Consider the following 12,204-nt stretch of genomic DNA (forward strand, 5'->3'; position numbering starts at 1 on the left):
GGAGCAATACAGATTGCTAGGTCCACCTTGTGAAAGGATTTACAAAACATACAATGAAGTATGCACTTGGTAAAGAGATTTGTCAAAGATTTTTAAGTCTAACCCTATTAAAGTATTTAACTGATACACCTGTTAGGATGAACTAGTGGTTGATCTCTGATCTAAAACTCTAATTTATTGGTTGAGATTCCTTTAAAATATAAAGATCACCTTGTTGTGACAGATAAATCTTTGTTGTCCCTTATATTGCTTGTGGCCTTCTCAATTCACACTTTTGCTCTTCATATTCACTTCATACATACTTATTTGGAAATGATACAATTCATTACATATATACCAATCCAAATCATAATTCATTAAAGTCAGCTACAACATAGGTTTCCATCAAGATCACAAAGTCGGCCCAACTACAAACACTTTAGTTCAAAAGAAAAACTCGGTGATGTTCTGATACTCGACAACCATTGTCAAGACTTAGCATCGTCATGCACTAAATAGATGTAGAAGCTTGGTTCATACTAATTACTTCTAAGTAGCTTGAACTTGGTCAACACTTGTGTGAATCGATGAACACTACGAAACTTGGTATATAAATTGAATCACTTGGTTGAAACTACATGGCTCAGTCAACACTAACACTGTGAGCTTAATAGATATTGGAGAGCATCGTTGACACTATGTAACTCAGTTAATATTGTGAAGCTCAATTAGTACTGTCACTGAACAGCTCGATAGATACTGCCCATCATGAACTGTATAAAGATTCTAAAACTTGGTAGTAATTGCAAAACTCAGTAACAACTATGTTACTTGATAGTAATTGGAGATGGAGTACTTGGTTAACACTGCAAACTGAAAGATAAGCTCGGTAGTAGCTTAACCAATTGACTAAGTGTGAGTCACTAATAAACAAACTTTGACCTTAATTTCAACAATCTCTCCTTTTGGCATCAATGACAAAAACACTTATCAATCCAAAACTGAATGCTCATAATTTCAAGTCTAAACAACATCTCCTATGTCTACAACTCGGTAACATACTCTGTTTTTGAGATTTTTCAAATTTTCTTTTGTAAGGGATGTTTTTAGATTGTCTGTACATGTATTTGTATAATACTATGTTGCTCCTCCATACATATATCTCATCTATACACATATATCTAGAGTATTTCCCCCCCATACATATATCTCATATTATACTTCTCCCCAATACTCTTCATATATACATTCATCTTGCATTATACTTCTCCCCCTTTTTGACATAAATGCCAAAGGTGTATACTACATGTTAATGCCAAAATGTGACAAGAAGTTAGAATGTACCTTCAAAATCAATGCCATTGTCTTGTCCCAATTTTCCTATAATACCTTGCTTGCATGTAATGCAATCTGCACCTCTACTGATAACTTCATCGTGTGATCAATTATGAAGAAGTTATTGTCATGGATGAGTGCCTTGGCATGTGCAATGTGTTTTTGCAATGCATCCATGTTTGAAAGAATCATGCCTTGGATATCTACAAGTGTGGCCTTAATCCTGGTTTCTCTGCTTAATAATTCTACTTGCAAATTTTTCAGAAACCTGATCTTTGAGTAGTGATCAGAGTTGTAGCTTGGGTCAAGTGACAACTAGTGTGCACTTGCCTTCATGTCATCATCTATCTTTGAGAGTTTCTATTTAATATCTTGAGTGAAGATAGATGTATCACACAACTTAACAATTAATGAAGTTACATTATTTGCAAATGTTTCCAATGAAACAAGAATAGTAGACAATTCTACTTGGTTAATTGCAATTTTATGAGCCACTTGTTCCAATACCTTGTTCTCAAATTTTCTTTTTGCTCTTTGTAGTAACTCATCTTGTCCATTCAGATCTTCATTGAATTTCTAGATAACTTCTACTAATTGATTTAAAATAGGTTGTGAACTATCAACCTCAATACTTAGTGCATTCACAAATATGTCTTTTATATCTTAGTGCATTCACAAATATGTCATTTATATCTTCTAGCACTTGGGTTTCCTTCCTTTTCTATTCTCTAAGCTTTTTTTTCTTAGCTCTTTTCAGCGGTAATTTCCCTAGGATGTTCATCTTATCAGTAGTGAGGGTAGTGATATCCCAGTTTGGAATAACAATATCCTCATCTAAATCTATTTCCTCTTCTTCATCCTTTGCTTTCAGTGTAGGAGAAACAATTTTATTACCCTTGTCTGATACTTTAGTACTCGATTGAGACTGGTTCTCAATTGTCATTGTACTTGCTATTGACACATTTGGAATTGTAAAAATTGTAGAAATTGAGGGGCTAGCAACAAAAGTAGATATGACACTGACAATAGAAATACCTTGGTGTTGCATTGTCAAATTTGATGGTGCAGGCACTTGATGCTCGATAGATGAAGTGTTGATCACTTCAGTCAATGTAGTACTCAGCTAAACAAATGTAGAGATTGGTTGGGTGCTTAGTGTTGTAGTGGTTACCACAACCAACTCAAAAAAAGCTTTCTCAGAGCTTGATGGCATTAAATCTTTGCTTTGAGTGAGGAAATGAGGCCATCACTGTTGCTGCAATCTTTTATAGGTCAGTTTCCTTAATACTCTGAGTTTCAGGGAGACTTTCCTCTGTAGCTTCTTGTTCTTCCTCCTTATCATCTAGATTTACATCTTCTATTTCAACATCTTCTATTTCCACATGCTCTTCCTCATCACTATCATTATTGACATTAACATGAACAAAACAATCATTGGGTTGATGCAGGTTGTAAATGTTTTTCCATGTAGTTGTGGCCACCTTCACTACATTTTCAATGTCTTTCATCAATATTATGCATGTGTTGAATTTAAGAGTGAGCTTTTCTTGATTTTTCTTCAAAGATTCTTTCACCTCTTTTTCACCAAGACTTGACATGAGTTGCCTCAGAGTTTGTTCAAATAGGTCTTTTGTAGTCTTCTTTACATGATCCTATCCAGGCTTTATTGCTTACAAAATCTCATTAGGAATTTGTTGTACAAGCTGATCAAGTGAGTACTTCCATTTTCCTAATTTTTTCATCATCATGTCCTCAATTTTCTTTTTCTCATCTACATTCCTAGTTTCATATCTAAGAGATTTAGAATTTGTCATTCCTACTCCTCCTAATTCCTTAACTTTTCTTGAAGTATAGGTGGAGACTTTTTGAAGATAATCTACTCGGCATTCTCCTCACCTAACTTCAATTTCTTCCTGGATTTTGGTGCCCTTCTTGTGAATACAGTAGTGGAGATGACTCAATAGGTTTGGTTATGATAACCTTACCCTTCTTTCGTATAGGCTCTTCCTCCTTAAATTTGGATTCCTCATCTTCATCCTTTGCATTGTCTTCTTCCACGTCATCACATTTTCCTTCTGTCAGCAAGAGAGTAGAATTTGCTTGTTTTATTTTATTTGTCCTATTTCTTCCTTTGTTAATTGCTTGAGGAAGCTTAATTTCAAGTTCCATCCTCACCTTGGCTTCTTCATAAATTCCAAAATATGGTGCCTTAGGATCCACAAGCTCATTCAACATAGCCTCAATATACCTTTTGTATCATCAACGTTAACCTCATATTCAAGAGGCTTAACACTTGCCACCCTTGGTCTGACTGCCTAAATGTACACTCTACCATAGTCTACCATGAAACATATATCATCTTTGTAGTCCTCTACAAGTTTCTTTGGTATCCTATATCTATTATTCATCTTTTCTTTGAATGTATCAAAGTAGTTATCCATTATACTGTCAAATTTTTTGCCCATCTATGTTATGTATTCATTAATCTAATATAGAACAGGTACATCTTTTCTTCATACAACTGTGCCTTTAGAAGGGAAGAATTTTTGTACAAAGAAAAATAAACAAGTTATGAACCAAACTTACACAGATTGTTCTTGGAACCTCTAATGATTTTCATGTTCTTATTGAACTAATTCAATAACAACTCGACAAGGTCAAATGCCATATTGTTTTTCACCACCTTGAGGGCCAAATCTACTACCTCATATGACACACTTTTGATATGACTAGAGCTATAGATTTTGTGAGAAATCACATGAATTCCAAACTTCAATTCCATGACTGTGATTCCAATTATCTTCATTCCTCTGCCATCCCACTCGGCAAGAGTTTTCTTTGCCAGTTCAGCTCAACCTAGGGTTTTGGTCGCCTTGGCTTTGTTTAACATTGGAAGGCCATTGATTTGGTGAATCATCTTCCTTGTGATCAAAATGGGTTGATCCAACCATAACTTCCTATTGTGAACTCGACTCAGTATGAATCTTATCCATTTTGCCTGAAAATCCCTTGGCATATGTAAAATATGTGTCAAGCCCTTTTCTTCCAAATGTTGATGCTCAGGTTTTAGAGCTCCATTCACACTTAACTCATTCAATGCCTCATGCATTTCATGTGTGCCTAGCTCTTGAATAGAACAGTGATAATATGAGTGTATATTGTGCATGAGTAATACTTGGAAAGGAATTTGTGATTGTGCACTAGCTGGGTCGAGTGATTCAATAATTGCTAGACTGATTTTGAATGCTAGAAGCTCACATTTTGCTCCTCGAATCAATATTTATGATCCTTTCTTTGCTTTGTTACTGGAAGAAGCCATGCTTAGTAGGGTCTTGTTGGGTTTCAAAAAACTTTGAGACTTATTTTAACAACAAACACATAGATCACTTGGAAGCACAAAAATCGCTCTTGCAAATTCATAGTGAAACATGACTTCAATTTTCTTCCTTTTAAAAAATTTTCACTTTTCAATTGCCATAAATGCTTTGATATGACCACTCGCTCGATGACAAACTGTTTTACACTTGGTTTTATCTTTTAATACTCTGCAAACATTCATAGCTCGATGGTCTCAACATTACTCGGGAGAGTCTTCAACAACTTGGTGTCCACAAACAATACTTCAATGTCTCTTGACCTTGCTCGATAGGGTCTTGCAACCTAACCTAGCTTGGTAAGGTCTATGATTTTTTACAACCACTTGGTGATTCTTGTGCATCTTGAATGTTGATATGGATCTTTTCTTCTAGCTGGCTAGAACTAATGAGAGATGTTTGCTTCATAATTTGAATTCCAATTATTCCTTTGGGAGTTCAATTTGAGATGCTTGAGTCAACCAACGCTTGAGTGACATTTACTTCATGACTCAAGCTTTCATTCTTAAGAGACTTTGGCACCCATTGTTGCTTCATTTTTTTTTTGATATTGTCAGCTTTGGCTTTCTTTTTATCTTCAACTCTTCTAGTGTTCATACAGTTCTTGGCAATGTGTCCAAGTTCTGTACAAATAAACATCTTCTAGTGGTGTCTCTTTTCCTTATGTGATGTTTTACATAGTTTGCTCCAATGTGCCCAAATTCACCATAGTAATGGCATCTACACCACATATTGTAGTCCCATCCAAATATTGCTTTCACAATCTGTTCTACCAGATTCAATATCTTGGTTTTGCATTCAAAAGATTTGTGTCCTTGTTTCTTGTAACTATAGAATTTTCCTTCAAATGTTGATTTCTCCTTGCATTCACTTGCTCAATGTCCATGCTTATTGCAATTGTAACACTTTCCATCAAATTTTCCTTTACCATTACTCCAACATTTGTTTTATGTATGACCTAACTTACCACAATGATTGCAAGTAGGCCTTTGATTCTTTTGAGCTCCTTGCTTGGATGATTCACCTTCTTCTGTGTATCCTATTCTAGCATTGCCTTTGTGTCTATATTGATTTAGTTCATTCAATTGATTCATGCTTTCTTGAGATTTCAACATTCTTTTACTAGTTTGCTTTTTAGTGTTTAGATCATTCTGCAGTCTTTCATTTTTTGACCTGAGATTCATAAGTTCTTCATTTGCATTAGTGAGTTGATCAATGAAGTATGCTTGTTGAAGCAATAAATGTTGAATTTCATTGTTCTTTTCTTCTATCTCTTCTTTGACGTTGTCTTTTTCTCCCATGACTTCACATAATCTTACAGACAGGATTTCTTGTTCTCTTTTTAGCTTTATAACTCCTTCTTGAATATTGGAATTCTTTTCTAATAGGTCTTTGATTGCTTCATTGACTTCATCTAAATTTATTTCTAGACGAATATCTTCAATTCTTTCTTCACTATAGAGATTGTCATTCATTTGTACTGCAAGATCTTTCCTTCTTTTCAATGATTGAGAGAGTTGCTCCTTTGCTTTCTTCAATTACCTAATAGCCAATTCAAGATCCAACTTTTCATTGTCAATAGCCTTATCTAGCCTATATACCTCCATTTCCTTTGATCTTTGCTCAAATTGAACTTCTTCTGTATGAACCACAACACTCTGATACCAATTGTTGGAAATATTAGATAGGCAAGGTTACTAAGAGGGGAGGGGTGAATTAGGAACCAGTAAAACTTTAACTTATTTCACCAATTAATCCTTCATATAATATTCTAATCTAATTGCATGCATGAAAGAATGAAAGTAATAAAACATTCATAACACTTCAACACAAGATATGGTGACCCAAAAACCTTCCAAATAGAAAGTAAAACTGGGGTGGGGATGATACCCATAAGCTTTAGTACTATAGTATAAATTTGGCCTGTTAAGGCTTACAATTGATCATTTTAGATGATCTACCCTGTCAGGAGCAATAAGGACTGCTAGGTCCACCTTGTGAAAGGATTTACAAAACATAAAATGAAGTTTGCACTTGGTAAATAGATATGTCAAAACTTGTTAAGTCTACTCTATTAAAGAATTTAACTAATACACCTATTAGGATGAACTAGTGGTTGATCTCTGATCTGTAACTTTGATTTGCTCATTGAGATTCCTTTAAAATGTAAAGATCACCTTGTTGTGATAGGTAAATCTTTGTTGTCCCTTATACTACTTGTAGCCTTCTCAATTCACACTTTTGCTCTTCATATTCACTTCATACATACTCATTTGGATATGATACAATTTATTACATATATACCAATCCAAATCATAATTCATCAAAGTCCGCTACAACATAGGTTTCCATCAAGATCACAAATTCAGCCCAACTATTGACACTCGGGTTCAGAAGACAAACTTGGTGATGTTATGATACTTAGGAACCATTGTCAACACTCGAAATTGTCATGCACTTGGTAGATGTAGAAGATTGGTTCATACTAATCACTTTCAAGTAGCTTGAACTCGGTCAACACTTGTGTGACTCGGTGAACACTATGAAACTTAGTATATAAACTAAATCACTTGGTTGACACTCCATGGCTCAGTCAACACTAACATTGCGAGCCTGGTAGATACTGGAAAGCATGGTTGACACTATGCAACTCAATTAATACTATGAAGCTTAGTTAGCACTATCACTGAACAACTTGGTAGATACCGCTCGTCATGAACTATATAAAGATTCTAGAACTCAGTAGCAGGGAGGGATGAATTAGTGTCTTCCACAAAATTGATTGCTCCTTTAACCATTTCAACTAATCCTAATAAGAGGAAGAAAACCATGGCGGGGATAATATACCCACTAAATCTTATAATGCATGTGAAGGGGTGCCCTGTTAAGAGCTACAAGTACTTCTTCTAGAAGCACACCCTATTAGAAGTGCCTACAACCCATTAGGCTTACAAAAGCTATGTGAGAGCTACCTGGTTAGAGGATTTTCAATCTCCTTTTGAGGGACAACTTGTAAGAGGATATATGATCTTTTTTGATTGAATGTATCTTTGCAGCTCCACAAGGATATTCTATACCTTTGTAGCAATGATCTAAATCTCTTAATAGAGTTGGCTTAACAACTATTTGTAAATCCTCTAACAAGGTGGCATTTCTAGATTGAAGTGTCTAAAGACCTCTAACAAGGCCACTCCTAATAGGGTGATTAAATCCTCTAACAGAATCACACCTAATAGTGTGTTTTGCAACCTTTGATAGGGTTGGCTCCTAATAGGGTTCACTTTAGAAGAGTGAAAATCAATAACTAGTTCCAATTGGTAGTTCTTCCCAAATTGGCTTTCCACATTAAATCATGGTGTCACTTGTGTTCATGCTATTTCTTTTATGTGTATACAACTAAGTTAAGTAAGGTTAATCACAAATAGTATCTTAAGATTTGCATTTGCCGAGTTACAACATTTACTAGTGTAAACTAAGTACTTGTGTGTTTACCGAGAATCAACATTTTCAATGAAGTTTTATGTGTTCACATCTAAGGATTTTGAAATTTATTTTAGTGGTAATTGATTCACCCCTCCCCTCTTAGTTACTCCTCTTAGATTTCCAACAATTGGTATCAGAGTATCATGAGGTATTTGAAGGGTACTGAAGATTATCGATTATGGTACACAAAATGATGTAAGGAAACTTGGCAACAAAGAATATAACTGTTTCCACATAACCCATAATAGATCAGAAATAAACACGAAATTAAAATCCACATGCAAGAGAATAGACAACATACCCATAAAATGTGACACAAGATATACCCTGGGAAACCCTCATTGAGGGAAAAACCCAACCTCCAAAAGCATCCATCATCATGTATTATTCAGCAAAAATACCATTGCCATACAACCATGGAAGCCTTCATGGCCATAGCCACAACCGAGCAAACTATGTGAACAAGCATGAATCCACACATCTCATGCCATGCTTTTAACCTTCACAAATGCTCCCTTGGCTAACCTGTCAAGCCTTGTCCCGCTCGACTCTTGCCTTTTGTCTTCTCCTTGTCACTCTCTACAACAACTACCCTTGTGGCTGCTTATATAGTAGCAAGTCCCACAAAACCACCAAGTGGTATTACATAAACCATATGCTAAAACCATGTGCTACCTAACCCACTGACCCCACATTTAATATTGGGCATTTAATTCTTTTCCCCAATATTAAATAATTACATAAAATATTTTCACAATGTTACAATACAACTCATCAAGAATATTCCATGGGAATCTTTACATGTTGCACGTCCATCTAGGTACAACATTACATAATAAAATAAAATAATAAAATAACAATATTATGCAATGTGTGCAACACCCATTATCTCAACAATCTCCCACTTGTTGTATACATTGCATAGGGTCAATCCGTAGCCACATAAATGAACAAGGGAACAATCCCTCCCAGCACATCCACCATCATGGATCAAAATACACTAAGTGCTCCATCCTGGTACCCGCAACAAAATCAAAGTATCCAGCATCTCGAACATGAATGATCTCACCTCCTATTATGCCACTCCCACTGGACATACATAGAAGCCATCCAAAGAGAAAGCCACCCAACCTGTCGCATTAGAAGATCATAAAATCCTGTACCAACTGAAATTCCAAGCACAAAAAAACCTGATCCAAAGGTAATCACATGTATCCGTAGTTGTTAAAATATCCATAGCTGAAATAACACCCATAGCAAAGTGCCAAACCCATCCAACTATCCATACCTCAAAGGTATAACAAGTGAATCTCATATCACCGACATATCCAATCTGCAACCTGCAATCACAAGCCTCAAGAGCAATACCTGCCACATATATACTAAGAAGCTCCTATTGCAAAAGATAATGTCAAATCTATAACCAATCCACTCAACACATCTCAAAGAAGTGAATCCATGTAATATCAAGGACATCCACAATACATAACCTAATAGCCTGCAAGAACAACTCTCATAACAAGTCTTCAATGCTCTCCCAAGTTCACCACAACCAACAGAGGAAAGAGATAAAGTAATAACCATGTCATCTCTCACATGACATACATGAGCACAAACCAGTGATCACAATCTCTAACCAATCTCAAATCCAATGTAAGAAAAACTGAACATCCAGGAAGATAACCAAGACTAGAGAAACCATGCAAATCATAACCTATATCATGTCCTTCTACACACACCTCTAGATGTAAACTGTGCAAGTATGATCTCTCCATAAAACCCCAACAAGAAGCCTCAACAACACCCAAACCATACCATATAACTCATCATGGATGTAAGCCTCTCACAAGAAGATCAAACTCAATAAACCCATTCCTAAACCAAGGAATAACCATTCCTAATCCAAGGAATATGCCCAATATAAAACCATCTCCCAAACTCAACCAGCATAACAACATATGCACATGGAGATAACCAATGCTAAACCATTTCTCAAATGAACCCACCAGAACTAACTCATGTACCATAGCTCAAGATCCATATCCATGAAAGACAAGCATAAATATAATGCAACTGAGAGAAACAATGGGCTATACCTCTCAAGTAGCAAACTGCCGAGTAGACCAAGAGTGGGGAATGAGAATGCTCATCAAGATACCCAAGTCTCCAACCAAGACTCATCTAAGAACAATCTCCTCTCAAGTCCATATCAGGTGACTGCCCCTCGGACTTCTTGTTGAAACCATCAACCATCCCAACAGATACTTCTCTAATTCAAGAGAAATCAACGTCACCACCATCTCTAAGTATCCATGAGCACCTGTAACCAATCAATCCATGCCAACTCCAAATGCAACATAGCAATATCATGAAGTATCCAGCTTATGATCAGTGTACTCAATACCAAGAAACTAAACCAAGATCAATGTCAAAGTTCCAACCATGGCCTCAGGAACATAAACATGACAACATGATCTTACCATCTCAACTAAAGAGATAACATGCTCCATATGAACATACTATAACATGTCACAACTCTAAACGCGTATCAAGAGTATACCATGACATAATAATGAAACCATCCTCACACCAAGGATAACATGCCAAATAAAAGCATAAACCACACCTTTTCCAAGAATCCTATGAGTCCTCAAGATGCAACCATCTCCACACACCATGAAGAAAAACCATCTCCACATACCAGGAAGAACCATCTCCACATACCATGAAGATAACCAAGAACTCCATGAGTCCTCAAGATCTAACCATCTTCATACACCATGAAGATAACAAGTGCACCATGCAAATGTCAAAGATGCTTCTGCAGCAATAGGATCTAAGACAAACCTCTAACATCTACAAACACTCAATAAATATATCAATGCCAACAACTCCCACTCAACTGTGGTACCAAGTCACCTATGGCATCATAAAATCCATCTTCTACTTGAAGATCCAAACCAAACCAGGAACTAATCCTGCACTGTCACCCCATCACTGTCACAAGCTCCCACTAAACCATGTATCCAAGCTATCCATGACATCATGATGAAAAACCATCCTCTAACCATGAGAATCAACCAAGGCATCAAACCATCAAAGAACTCAAAGTGCACATCATGAGCTCCTCAAAAGAAACCAAATAACCATGATCCTCAACCAAGAAGATATACCACCATAACTGAATCAAAAATCCAAGCTAATGAACATCAAGGATGTACCTGTATAACCAATCATGTCATGCCAAAATCCATGACACCATGATCACATCCATGAACTGAGCATCTGGCTCTCAAAGTGTCCAACCTGTCAGCATAAAATAGTCAACCACAATCCTCCACCATGATTGTACCTGGTAACAACATCTCATCCCTTCTACATGAAGAAAATAGTAAATCATGTGACTTAGGGCATAGACAACCCAAATCCAAGCCACCAATCTGAATATGCATCAATAATGAAAGATCAATGGGCAAAGACAACCCATAACCAAGCTATAAATGCAACCTGTAAGTATAGACCACTTACAACACTGCACAACTTGTAGACCCAACAAGTCATCATGCATATCCAAACCAAACACTAATAACCATATCATCATGAGACCAATCTGAAATATGAACTGAGTATACAATGACATCAAAACTTAAATCTCCAATGCCATAAACTCATAATGTTACCATAGTCAAAATATACTTATAAAATATTCATATCAATATATCAACAAATAAATCATGCCAAACCTGCACCAAATCTAAACCAATGTGTAGAGCTCTCCAAGAGCTTTCCGTTGACTACTCGAAGTCCAAAATCCGACTCCATATGCCCAAGTTATGCCCTAATCCGTGCTCAAAATAAATAACATCTGACTTTAGGGCTCTGAAAACCTAACAAAATTTTGAAATTATAGAACCAAACCTACACCATGTTGTAGTGCTCTGAATTAGCTTTCCAACGCCTATAAGAACTCTGAAATTCGATATTCTGAGAGAAAGTTATGGCCGTTTTACTAAGACAGTCTTTTTACCATTTT

The sequence above is a fragment of the Cupressus sempervirens genome, chromosome 10 (assembly GCF_028749045.1).
Source record: "Cupressus sempervirens isolate cs-2001-9-10 chromosome 10, ASM2874904v1, whole genome shotgun sequence".
Taxonomy (NCBI): domain Eukaryota; kingdom Viridiplantae; phylum Streptophyta; class Pinopsida; order Cupressales; family Cupressaceae; genus Cupressus; species Cupressus sempervirens.